Source organism: Thermobia domestica, chromosome 12 (assembly GCF_964235325.1).
Source record: "Thermobia domestica chromosome 12, izTheDome1.hap1.1, whole genome shotgun sequence".
Classification (NCBI taxonomy): domain Eukaryota; kingdom Metazoa; phylum Arthropoda; class Insecta; order Zygentoma; family Lepismatidae; genus Thermobia; species Thermobia domestica.
In genome coordinates this window covers 174,367,742-174,382,321 of record NC_137465.1, presented here as the reverse complement: position 1 = coordinate 174,382,321, position 14,580 = coordinate 174,367,742, and the positions used below count along the sequence as shown (strand labels likewise).

Below are 14,580 nucleotides of genomic sequence, written 5' to 3'. Positions count from 1 at the left end.
TCCTGATCCAAAAATACACCAAAGGATTCACTATATTTCATTCAAAATGTTTCTTGTACGCCTTATATCTGGAGAACTACATATAGTTCACCCAAATCCAAGCTATCACTTAACTCAGTCTGATGTGCTTATCCGTTAATAATAATAATAATAATAATAATAATAATAATAATAATAATAATAATAATAATAATAATAATAATAATAAGAAGAAGAAGAAGAAGAAGAAGAAGAAGAAGAAAACTCGATTTAGGGACCTTTAAAAAATTTGGGGAAAATATTTTTGGCGCCTGTTTCAAAAACTAATTAGTGGCCAAGATTGCAACCTTTTGATGCATTATTTTTTGGATCATTCCTAAAATTCTTAGTCAAAATTCCAATCTTTTGATCCATTTTTTAATCACTCCTAAAATTCTTGTTAAATTTTTTAGTGAATATTTCTGTCCCTCCATGCAAACTGTTCCCACATCTGATTTACGCAAGTTTCCTAGTAAATGGTTCATTGTTTTTAATATAATAAATTGTAACCCTCCATTTCACTCCCTTCCACGTCGATTTTTAAAAGTGTTTCTTCTAATCCTTCTGTACCTCACGCCACAAAACCTATATGTATTGTCCGAATTTCAAGCTTCTGGCTTAGTCGCAAATTACTTTTTTCATATACGATACAGATAATAGTGAATTTTATGAATGCAAAACAATCGTGACTCGCGTGTGCCTATAACTTTTATTTTGCAACGAGTTCATTACACTATACGGACGTAAAAAATACTTTAAAAATACAATTAAACTTGCTTGATTTTACTTCACAGTTTTCGGCAAATTACTTTCGTTTTTTTTTTTTATATGCACGTGTGTGTATGTATGTTACATTTCCGTTTATTTCTATCTTAAAGGGAAGGACGAAGAGGAAGAAGAAGAAGAAGAAGAAAATGATGAGAGGATAAAAACATGTTGCGGATCATTAGTCACACGTAAAAGCTGGCTGTAAAAAGAGATGTCATCTTGTCCGCCGTCCACTTAGTCCTCTAGTGACATCTAATGGTCTTAATTCGTACTATAAAAAATAAAGAAAGAAAAAAATACAGCAACGGAATGCGTAAACTACTTAATGGGGTTGAAAGAGTAGTTGGGCAATTTGGATTCAGTTTGTCTGACATCAATTTTCGATGTTACACAGAGTTGTTGGTTACTTTAAGTACGGTGTACTTTGTTCCGAGATACGGCGTTCAAAAAGATTTTTAACTTGGTTTGATGTTGAAGAAAGTTCTCAACTCAAGAAATTAATTTGGTAGTTTGCCTGTATAGCACTAGCCCTATTTTTTTTTTTTTTTTTTTTTTTTTTTTATTTTCAGTTAATACTTTACGACACATTATGTGAGTGGTTGTTATGGTCAATTTGCTCTTTGCCAAACCTACAAATTTGAAACTTTAAAATTACTTTTCTTAAGAGTATTTTATTTATAGTAAAGAGATACATGACTCTGTGAATAGTCTGCTTTCTTGACACTGCAGGAAGACAGGGAGCTTTATATTGGAGGAATATTAACTGACATGTATAAGAGACTATCTATGAAATGGAACCATAATCAGTGTTGCCAAAGAGACTAGAAGTTTCTGATCTCATCTTTTTTCCCGAGATGAGATATACAGTTCCAAATTCAAGACGAGACAAGAAATTTTTCGAGGGTCGAAGGCAACACTAGTTCACTTAAATCTTACCTCTCAAACATTGTTGTGGTGTTTCATGATTCAAAGTATAAAAGTTATAAATTGATAAAGAAATTGTAAGAACATAATGAAGAACATTCATCAACGTTTAAAGATACGAAAATTATTACACAATATGCTCCAATGGTAATGGTTTAAATGTTGAGTTCATATGTATAAGCGTGTACATAGAGGAAATTAAAGCCGACCCTTCATCTCGCCATTTGTTTCAGTTTAAATGTACTTAAGTATTAAGATCACTTAAAATGTCATTTCAGTGAATTGAAGAATCACAGATAAAATTTGGGAATGCATGACAATTGCAAAAGCAAAGAATCAATCTTTTTATTAGGATGTTTACAGTCATACCCGTTAGTTGTTACATCTACGAATGTCGGTATATCACACTCTTTCTGAATCTCCCTGCAGTATTTTACACTGTCAGATTGGCACTGTTAGTGCTAAGAGAGATGGAGATGTACTAAATTTCCAAGGTATACTACAAAATTCATGTCTATAACCATATGGACATCCGAGATATGGACATCCTATTATAATAATAGCTACCCTAATCCCATTTTCAAGTCGAATTTTATAACAATCCTTCCTTAGTAGTACCTTAGGTCCCAAATAACATGTACTGTTCAAATTTCTGGTTTCTGGCTTCAGTAGTTTGCCCCAGTCGTCAATCAAGCAAGACTTCTTCTTTCTTTTTCCATAGAGATAAAGATTAGTCAACGCTTTAAATGAGGGGATTATTTTAAATCCTACTTATATGTATATACACCATCCACGAGATATCTCTGGCCACAGAGAAGGTGTTGCCTTCTACGGCCCGCCCATCCATTGGATGGGAATGAAACTCTTGTTAAAAAAAAACAACTTTAATGCACAAAACGAGACAAAATTTTCGTAACACGAGATACGAAATAAGAGAGACCTCTTCCAACACAAACAGATTCACTTTCCGAGACGAGACTTCACTTTCACAGTGTTTTCCTGATGAAACAGACTCAATAATCAACTCTGTAGACGTGTACTTATTTCTGAATTTATCCATTTTTAACGTAATAGTGTTGGAAATTAAATTTCTTACATTTTTTAAAAATTACAATCTAACAAATAACACTGAATTCATAATTTTACGAAGCAAGTGGAGAAAATTTGCCAAATATCTTAATTGTTCTATACAAAAATTCTACATGAATGAACAATAAAACAGTAAATTTTCTTCCGTTGTTCTTGTACACAACAATTAGTACATTAGATTTTCTTCTCTTATTCTTGTATACATTAGGAAAGGCTTCTTCCCTTATTCTTTTATATATTAGATAATTTTTTCCTTATTCTTGTATACATTAGGTAAGTTTTCTTCCCTTATTTTTGTATGCAAGAATTAGAACATTAGGAAAGTTTTCCCTTGTTCTTGTATACCAGAATTAGAATATTAGGTAAGTTTTTCACTTGTTCTTGTATACATTAGGTAAGTTTTCTTCCCTTATTTTTGTATGCAAGAATTAGAACATTAGGGAAGTTTTCCCTTGTTCTTGTATACCAGAATTAGAATATTAGGTAAGTTTTTCACTTGTTCTTGTATACATTAGGTAAGTTTTCTTCCCTTATTTTTGTATATATTTGGTAACCTTTCTTCCCTTATTCTTGTATACAAGAATTAGGACACTAGGTAAGCTTTCTTTCCTTACCCTTGCACATAAGAATTAGAACACTAGGCAAGTTTTCCCTTGTTCTTGTATATAGATATTTCGTAAGTTTGCTTCCCTTATTCTTGTATGTATATTAGATAAATTTTCTTCCCTTATTTTTTTAATATAAGAATTAATATATTAGGTAAGTTTTTTTCCCTTTGCTTACAGAGATGAAAACTTTAATTTTTACCGGTGTGAACTTCTTTCAAGAGCCGCTACTTAAAAAATTCTTACCTACATAACTGATATGTTTCATACATCAAATATCAGAACTAGACTCGGGGGGAGGGGGAGAGTAGAGAATGGATCTCTGTACAAAGAAGCTAGCGTCATGACATAATATCTTGCCTTCGTTTGTTTCCGAAACGGTATTTTTTAGCCATACGGTTTATGATTTTTTTTTTAAAAAAAAAGAAGAATGTATGCATTGCATGGTATGACATTTATCATTCTAATCTATTTACACTATCTGTTATAGTGTTTGGGAGAAATAAACAAATAAGGAATTGATAGCATTCTGGCAACCATGTGAATTGCTCCTTTGTTCTATTCGCCTCTTCTCAGCTCGATTTTCGTCTCATGAGAAACATGGCAATATTCGTCTCGTGAACAATACTAGTACAAGGGCGGATCCAGGACGGACTTCTGGGGCGGCGATGGGTTTTAATTAGTGGTGGGCACAAAAACCGGTTTTTGAAAATTTAAAAAAAACGGTTTCGGTTTTCTTCAAAACCGGTTCGGTTTTTCGCCGAAACCGGTTATCGGTTTTCTCCGAAACCGGTTCGTTTTTTACCTGGTCCGGTTTCGGTTTTCTTGAAACCGATTCCGTTTTTTTTCCAAAATTTGTTCTATTTCTGACCAGAATGGTGTCTCGTTGTTCTCCGGAAACCGAATCCATTTTCACAGAAATAGTTTTATGTGTTTTCGAAAAATTTTCACCGAAACCAGTTTCGGTAAAAACCGAACCGGTTTTGGAGAAAACCGAAATGTCGGTTTTTCGGGTTTCGGCTTTTATAGAAACCGGTTTTCGGTTTTTTATAAAAACCGGTTTTGCCCATCCCTAGTTTTAATACTGCTACTTAGAGCTACTTTTAAAGAGTTCCAAATTCTGTGATGGGTTTTATTTTTATATGAAATAAGAAAGTTTCCTCTTCTGGGATTGGACGATCCCCCCTCCCTTGCACTAGAATACCATAATCTTAGATTTCAAACTCTGTTTTAGTGTTACATGATTAATAGTATAAAAACTATAAATTAGTAAAGTGATTGTAAATAATTACAAATAATAAAAGTGTATTTTATCAACGTTTAACGTGAGACACATCAGTACATAATAAATAAACTCCAATTATAAATATGGTTTAAATGAATATCTTATTATTTAATATATTATCATCGTGTCCTCTTTCTTATATGATTTTAAAATCATCTGAATATATTCTGATTATTTAATTACTTCTCGTGTATACATTCTTTACATAAGAAATAACGAGGCATTGATTTAGAGAGGTGTCAATATATGTACAGTATTTTATTGGTTTAAGTCAAAACAATGTATGCACAATTGCAAAATGTCTTATATATGTATGTAATATCTTTTATGCATGTTTTATACAAAATATTATGTATCAATTAAAATTAAAATAAATAATAATATCACAGTATATTTATCATCGCATACTCACCTAGTTAGATAGTTGTGTTTGAAAAAAAAAACCATCTTTACTCGTACAAAATCAATGTACTGAATGCTGCATTTACATACAATGTTTTATTATTATTCAGGACGTCATACATGATCGGTGTACTAAAGTATAACTTAATAACTGTTGGTATTTCGTTTGTTAAACTATGTTGATTCCTAGTTATGTTAATCTTATCGAAGAGAAAATTTTCTTATAAATACATAGACATGCGTGTGCTATATAGCAGTAAATTTGATTCTAAAGTACCAATCCCCAAATAACAGTAAATTTGATTCTAGAGTACCAAATTATATATACATAACTAACTAACAAACTCTATAGCCTATGGAACCCGGAGGTTCAATGTTGCACTCACAAAAGATCTCCTTTGACTTCTATCCTTAGCCAACAGAATTAATTTTCTACTTCGTATTCCTATTTCTGCAAGATCCATCTTAATATTATCTTACCATTTGCGCCTAAGTCTTCCTAATGGTCGTTTGTCGATTGATCTTCTACTTAAAACTTTGAAAGCGTTACTACATTCTTCCATTTTTGCTACATGACCTGCTCATTATAAAACAGAAAGATCATACGTCACGACAGCGGAGGACTGGAAGCTTCTCAGCTGCTGCAAGTGACCTGCCAGTAAGGGTAGAAAACCTATGATGATGATGACCTGTTCATCTAAACCTCCTAGATTTGATGATCCTAACAATGTTTGGTAAACCGTTATGAAGTTTCCTCCATTCCCCATTCCCATTCCTCTTGGTTAAGAATATTTATCTCAGGATCTTGTTCTCAAATACTGTCAGTCTACGTTCTTCCAAATTATATGCGAAATTGGTCCATTGTTATTTTAGATTTTCTTTAATTGCGACAAACATTCAATTGTTCGAGATGGAGAGAAGTGTGGGGTAGTATTGGTTTTATCCCAATCTGATTTAATCATTGATGTTTTTTTGTACTTGTATAAATATAAATTTACATTGCGTTGCAATTTTTCCCCTGGAATTTCATATTGTCCCCTTTTTATTTCACTGATATGGTAAAAATTAAAATATTCTTACTTTCTCTCATATAATTGGTAAATGACCACACAAGTTTTATATCGTTTTTGATGGTTGTTTTTCGTGATTTTTTTAAAAGTAAGGGTCTTAAATTCTTTTCTCTATTTCCTGAAATTAACTTAATTATATTCTTAATTTTTACGTGCTATTCAGTTATGTTTTATTAAGGATATTGTTTCCTTGTTAAACTGTAAGATTAGACTACTTTCAACACGAATTAAATTTTTAATGGAACGTTTTATGTTTAATATTCGATAAATTGTATTTTATTATTGCCGTTACATAACTGCTATTTATGTAACAGGTAAGATGTCTGGTCAGTATTTTATATGCTCCCAAAATTTGTCTTATTAATATCATTCACTATTAGTTTTGCACTGTCAAGAACTTTTATGTTCATTTGGGTGTGGACATTTATGAAGGGAAGCTGGGTAATGTGTATTTCTACCATGACTTCTATTTGCGCTATTTCCAAGAGTGAAGGACGTAACTTTGTAAGAGCAGACAAGGAAAAACTTTTTAGAAAAATTACGAGACAACACAAGAAAACGTTATTTCCCGTCTCGTCTCATATCCTGGTCAACACTAATCTTTTTCCAGCTTTTGTTCAAAACGGGTAGTTTTGATTAATAAAAAAAAAAAAGTTTTGTGAATTGTGTTTTCATGCAACTCCTAGGTCATGAAGAACGGGAGTCCAGAGATAGCGTAGGTCAATGAAAACTTGATCCATAACCCACTGACCCCCACCTACAAGAACCCACGACCTCCCGTGAACCATTCAACTCCCTATCAACCACCAAAAACACATCGTCATCAACTCTGACCCATGATCCACGCCCTCCTCTCCACTGATTAAGGAGTTTACACTTGTAATAAATAAGGCTGTGATCGAATTTTAAATTTCAACGGTCAATCGCTCAAGCACCGCTCTGTTATTTTATACAAATACTGCTGGATCTGACCTTTAAGATATAAAATGATAAAGTATTTGCCATGGGCCTTATTACGATGAATTTCAATTTAATTAACATATATCATTATTCTTTTGTTGAATTACAGATACTTTTCAGTGGAAAATAGGATGTAATTTGAAAGTCTCAAATCAGGGTAAAGAGACCAACGCAAAGAAAAAAACGGTATAAAATTCGACTGTCTCAAAAGCCAAGTAGTAAATCATATTGCTATTATTACAATTACAAATATCAATATTCAAAAGTGCCTTAAGTTCTTTCTTCACTTAGATATACTCATCTCAGGTAAGTAAATAGAAACAAATAAAAAGTAAGAAAAATGGAGGCCTTGAAAGTAAAACGTAGACAAATTCATCAGTATCCCGAAGATGCTGTCTACAATGCACTGAGCAGAGTGAATCGGTGGGTTGTAGTATGTCAGGATGAGCCATAGTAAGTCAGTGTGGGTTACGGTTTGTTGCAGTGCATCACGTCCTGTTCACCCACGACTCACTGACTATTTATAAATTTTGACCCACTTGACTATTGAACCACTCCATCTCTGGATGAGACTTACTAATGACGTGCGCTTTGAGCCACACCAAGGCTTCAATCCGATGTAGTTGACAAGTGTACAGACTACCATACAAGATCAAGCCTCACCGTATACACCGTTCCCCACTATACAGTCTCGCCTTCAAGAAAGCTGAAATTACAAGACTACATCATCTGGACCGGTAGTTACATTTTTGTGACCGTTTCAAAAGAGAAACAAGTGTAAATACACGAATTCAAGGTTTAGAAAAATCTGAAATGAGTGTATTTTATAGATTTAATTCATAGTTCGGAAAACTTCTGAAAAGTCATTGTTGGCACCAAGGGCGCAGATTTTTCTGTAACTTTAGGGGAAGAAGGCATTCAGATGTGTGTTTGGTTGCAGACAAGGGTCTAATAAGGCATATGTGAGGATTTTAAGAAAAACTGAATTCAAATTATGCCAAATATTGTATATTCATAAAAAATACATGTAACAATAAAAATACCTTTAAAATACATATTCATAAAAATGCATGGGGCCTACATGAGTATTGGGGGGCCTGGAATCCCCGGACCCCAGGATCGGTGCCCTTGGTTAGCGCATGACTACACATGTTGATAGTGTCGAAAGTTTGCTCGAATGAAATCCACAAATTTAATTTTCACTTACTTGCTTTTTCACACTTTTTTATTAAATAATTTTCACAAATAAAATATGTATTCACTTCTGTATTGAGAAAGATGAGGTAATTAGGGGCTGATTTTCGTGTTTCCTGTTTTTCTGTAAAAGAAACATAAAAAAAAGATAAATACCCACATACATATGCGTTTAATGACATCACCTCACATGTGTGTGCGAGTGTACTTGTGTCTCTGAGCGCATCCGTTGTTCAGCAGGAAAGAAAAAAAGTACTGGTTGATTTAACAAATCACCACAAATTCTACAGTTGATGGACTGAAAAAGAGCTATCCAACCCCTTCCCATTATCCAAGCATTTCGCTTTGCCCCACACGCCTCTATATCTAACTAAACGAATCATTTGGCTTCAAGCCAGTTACTGAAAGGTTTACACACTTAGCTTAAGTGGTAACACTCCTCAAAGTAGAAAACAAGACACCAAAACAAACATCAAGAGAGAATGAAAAAAAAGAGAGAAAGAAACCCAAGTAAAGGCCTTATGCCGCTTGGAGACCGAAAGGAATGAGTGAAGAAAGGGTAAAATAAAAAGAACAAAAATTGAGAAACAAGCAAAGTAACCAAGTGCCAATGTCTACAGCTTGTCTCTTTCCTGAAAAAGACCTTATATTCGTTTGAGGGCTTATTTCTTTCTTCTGTTTTTTCAGTAAATGTTTTTTTCTTTTTCTTTGCTGTACAGATGAAGTGGAGAAATCGGACGAAATTTTTATTTTTGCTAAGGAAAGAAGAAAATAAACATTGCCAACAGCTGTTCCGCCATACACTGATGTCTTCTTCCTTTGTGTTAATGAATACTTGCTACTAACATCCGCTGGACATCTCTCTTTCTCTCTCTCTCTCTCTCTTAGAAACACACACACACACACACACACACACAAAGACAAATAGTATATACACACAGGCATATGTTATGTATCTGTCTTAACTTTGTTGATGTGTTTATTATGTAAAATTTATAAGAATTCTTAATCTTCCGTTATATTTTTCAATTGCAACTATAATGCAGAAACTTTTTTTACATTTACTCGTAAATACACTAGATGGTAAAGAAAATGGCTCATTATGATAAGTGTTATGCAAGTTTATTCTATGTGAATTTTTTTTCAAGTACATCTTCAATTCTATTGACAAAAATTAACGATAAAGTTTAAGACACCCAGTTGTCTGAAATTAAATGTCGACTGAAACAAGAGAATGTGTATATTATTATTCAGTCTATTGTGGTGCATGGTTACGAAATATGTTCGCTTACTTTGAGGGAAGAAGGCAGATTGGAAGTATTTGAGAATAAAATCCTAAGACGAATGGGGAATGGTGGAAATTTCATAATGAGGAACTGCGTAATTTATACTGTTTACCGAATATTGTTAGGGTCATCAAATCTAGGAAGCTGAGGTGAGCAGGTCATGTAGCCAGAATGGAAGAAAGTAGGAACGCTTTGACAGTTCTAACTGGATCCTAATCGGAAAGCAACCATTAGGAAGACCTAGGCGTAAATGGGTGAACAATATGAATACGGATCTCGCAGAAATAGGAATACAAAGTAGAAAATGGATCCAGTTGGCTAAGGATAGAAGTCAGTGGAGAGTCCACTGTAGGGCTGTTCCGATAATCGAGTAATCGATAACAATTCGATAAAATTTCAAAACCGTTTCATCGATAAAGAATTTTAATTTCATCGAATTATCGAACTTTCGAGACTCCCGAAATGATCGAGACTTCCGAAATGTTCGAGACTCTCGAAATGATCGAGACTTCCGAAATGTTCGGGACTCTCGAAGTGTTCGAGGCACTCGAAATGTAAGAAACATTAGACAACTTCGAGACACTCGAACTGTTCGAGAATCTCGAATTGTTTGAAAACAGCAAATACAGAAATATAACAATATGATCGCATTTGTCGAGTCGCTTGAATATTTAGAAAAGTTCGGGATTATCGGAGTGTTCGAAAGAAACGATGTATTCGAGGTTATCATAGTTTATATAATATGTATTACATATATGCAGAGTGTTCATTTTAAAACTTCTCTCCTTAGCAATGTAGTGAAGGAAAAGTTATTTCCCCACAGATCTGTACAAGGTTTAAGCAGTCTGTCAGAAGAGAGAAAGAGGAAGAGAAAATATGCATCACCCGAATGGAATTGGAATCCAAGACAACATTAGTGTACTAATAGTCACTTTGCCGATTGCGCCAATAACGGGGCAGGCAGAAAAATAATTTTGCATATGATTTCGACAAATACAACTTTGCAATAACTTATCAGAAGAAAAAAGTTGTTTGACTAGTTTGGCTGCAAGAAGAAATCATTGGAGAGGTGAAGGAACCGAACTGTTCATCACTACTTTTGATAATACCCGAAACTTCGATAATACTCGAAATGTCGATAATATCCGAAACTTCGATAATACTCGAAATGTCGATAATACCCGAAACTTCGATAATACTCGAAATTTCGATAATACCCGAAACTTCGATAATACTCGAAATTTCGATAATACCCGAAACTTCGATACTTTCAAATACTCGAACGGTTTCGAGTAACCGATGACAACTCGATAAATTTTCACTCCCGAAGTTCGATAGATCTTCAGCCTTATCGAACACCCCTAGTCCACTGAACCCGTGAGTTTCCTAAGTCATAGAATTAGTTAGTATTAGATTTAGTTATATACAAGGTAACTCTATTGACATAAATAATCAGTACCCGTGTTTCCTCGAAATTAATAGCGAATCTTATACATACATATATTCATATAGTGTATATACCGAAAATACAGGACCTATTTATTTACAAATACAAATATGAATATACACTTATTGTGTGTAAAGTAACCCGTTTCGAATCTTACTATTACTGGGACATATTTTGGAGGTTTTTAAGGATGGAAGCTACTATTAAGACTGCGAACGACGACTAGGACTTGAAACCATCAGACTAGATCAACCCTCAGAGTACAGAATCGTGCCTCATCACACTTTCTAACCTCCAAGAGAGCTGGATCATACTACTACTAATCCCTGCTCACCTGTTTTTTAGTGTCCGGTTTCTCTAGACGACAGATCATAACCGCAGGATACTGAACTTAATTTAACCTTCATTCACACATACATAGGGTGACCATAAAATTTTCAGCTGAAAACGGAATAGCTTCCGGTTTTTTAAAAAATCATGACAAATGAGAAATAGGTCATTGCGTAAATTAATTCATGTTTAGCTTAGCAATACCAAATACATTTATATTATTATATAACATAATATAAATAAGCTAGAAAATATAAACAGTATTTACCTTGCAATATAGTAGGACGTTATGCTGACTGCATTTGCTCCTTTGCCCAACTCGAAACCTTGATATTACATTGGGTGAGAAGTTGTTTCTTGAACTGGAGAATGCCAGAAGTATTTCTCAGAAGAACCTATCTTCTTGAAAGTAGCTTTATTTTTCAATAGTGTTTCATTCAGTTCTCTGTGAAGTTTGCCTGTACCAGTAACATAAATTTCATTGTTGCAGCATGTAAGGAAGATTTTTCACTCGTCCATGTGTTATTCATGATTGAAAAACACGCTGGACAGGAGTGTATGTATCAAGCAAGCACAACACCATTCCTACTACTTTCAATAGAATATAAAACTTTATATTTCGAGCAGTACGGGGAACTATAGATCATGTTTAATGTAGGGAATTTCAGTTCAATTCTTGCCTCTTTGTTATTATTAATTACTAATTACTAATCATTTACAAGGAGTAAAGATACTAGGTTTCTTATTTACTTCTTTCACTTGCGTAAAACGAGACGAATATTACTTTTTTTTTCATCTACTGACGGGACCGCCGAGACAGGCCCCTAAAACGGGACTGTCCTGGTCAAAACGGGACGTATGGTCGCCCTACACATACATACTACATCATCGTCATCACAGGTATTCTGTTATTATTGACAAGTCACTTCCCTCAAATAAAATAATAATAATAATAATAATAATAATAATAATAATAATAATAATAATAATAATAATAATGTACTATGGTCTTTAATTAACCTTTTCATCTTCACACAGGAATTTTGTCTTAATACCGTCCATGAACTGCAACCTATTTCGCCCTGTTTCCCCTAAAGCGGCCCATACACGTAAACACATGCCTGAAGAAACAGCCCGACTTGTATGAAAAATGATAAAACCACAGGCAAGTTGATCGTGTATGGCCTCGTTCATTCATGTTGAAAGTTTTCAAAATCTTCTGAAAATATGTTTGATGTTTTTGCCGTTCTGCATGCATGTTTACCGTGTATGGGCTCGTTCATGCAAGGTGGCTGTTTTATATTTAGGTCCGCCAATCACGACAGCGGAAGAAATCACGTGAGTCTCTCCTCCGCCGCATGCCAAGGTCGTGCAGTTACAGAAAGAAAAAGCACGCGTTTCCTCGTCCTCCACATTTCTCAAACTACTTTCAGTATGTTGGACAGCACGTTGTTACGTGTGTGGGCAAAAAATTCTTTCAAGATGCATCATGAAAGAAACCTTTCATACATGTTGGTAATGCAAGTGCGTGCGTCTATGGCGCGCTTAACACTGTACCTTCTAACATGTCCCTCATGATACAATTCTTTCACCAAACCAGTTTCTCTTCCTTTTTAAAATTACATCTAAAATTATTTTTCTTTTCACCAGTTCACCACTCTACAACACTTCCTTATTCGCTTCCCGTCAACACACACACACAAACACATAAAAACTTTACCATGAAGCAATAGAATGCACGTTTACTTTGCATAATATAACATAACAAAACGTGAAGAAAGAAACAAAAAATGGGAAGATATCTTTTTTATTTTGGTCGTTACTCTTTTCCCTGTTTTTCTTGTTATTATTCACCTACTAAATTTACCGATTAAAAACTGTTCACTCGTGTTAGAATTTACGGCACACTATAAACATAACTGACTACTTCACACCTTGCTATATAAACTGACGTAAATAGACACGCGACGTGATAACTGGAACAACTGAATATTAAATACCTTAGTGAGGTAAATTAAAATTTTTCTACACGTTAATGTTACTGTGTGATTAGTAAGATGAGTCGTACAAGATAACCAAAAGTTTAAAAAAATGTGTTTCACACTTCATTGATTACTATACTTGCTTTTTAACTTCTTGTCTGGCTATATTTAGTAAAACAGTCACGTCTTGAATTTCACAGTTAGTTCCAAAAAAGGGATTGCCAAAGAGACAAGAGAATTGAAATTGTATTGTCTCGAAAAAGGTGATAGTGAAGCAATTTCTCGTCTCGGAATGAGGTTATATTTCTAGTAGAAGAGTTCTGATTCGTCTCACATCTCGTCACGAAACATTCTGTCTAAAATTGTATAGGCAAACCCTATTTCGCTGATCGTCACAAGTGGTCATCTCTAAATTCAGAGACAATTTCTGTTAGTAAGTAATGACGTAATAGTACGCAAAATGATAAGGTGGCGCAGTGGCGTGTTTATGATTTTGTTTCGGGGATACTATGCACGGGTCTATGTAGGTATACAGTTATTATATATGCTATATATAAATTTATTAATTTCGGGGGGTTAAGCCCGATAAAAACTCCCTAAATACGCCACTTAGGTGGCGGAATAATACGTCATTGATATTGCTATATGAGCGTATGTGAAAAACCACTCATGTCTAGCTTTTCATTATTTTGTAATCAAAATTGCCAGCAGCTAACGTTTCTACGATGTGAGATCAGACGAAAAACAATGTTTGTTTGTTTGTTTTTGGAAGTGTCGTTTCGGTTTTTAAAACAGCTTTTCTCGTCTGGTCTCGAATTTCCTATCGTTTCATTTTGTAACTTTATGTGCAAAATTTATGAATTGATTTTTATCTTAATTTCATCCAGAAGTTATCAAAATCCTTTCGCGTCACATGAGGTTCACGAAGAGTGTGGTACGTAGAACAACATTTGAACATTATTATTGGAGTGTATTGTGTAATGACTTGCGTATCTTTGAATGGTAATAAACGCTCTTCATTATATTCGTACTATCAGTTTATCAATTTACAGTTTTTATGCTATGAATCATGTGTAAGACTAAAACAGTGTCTGATATCAAATATTTCGATGAATTAGTGTCCCGTGGAATTTCTTGTCTCGTCTCGTCTCAAATTCTCGCCACAACTCGATTCTTGTTTTCGAGACGAGATTAGAAATTTCTGTTCTCGTGAGCAAGAC

At 34.2% G+C, this 14,580-nt stretch overlaps 1 long non-coding RNA gene across 1 annotated transcript in view; it reads left to right on the top strand.

The window, feature by feature from the left end:
* The window catches only part of LOC145666841 (uncharacterized), a 77,637-nt gene extending 72,471 nt beyond the window's left edge, over nt 1-5,166 (top strand). The window contains exon 3 of the long non-coding RNA XR_014127827.1: nt 897-5,166. This is a non-coding gene — a long non-coding RNA (uncharacterized LOC145666841). The remainder of the gene's footprint in view (nt 1-896) is intronic.
* The last annotated feature ends 9,414 nt before the right edge of the window (nt 5,167-14,580 follow it).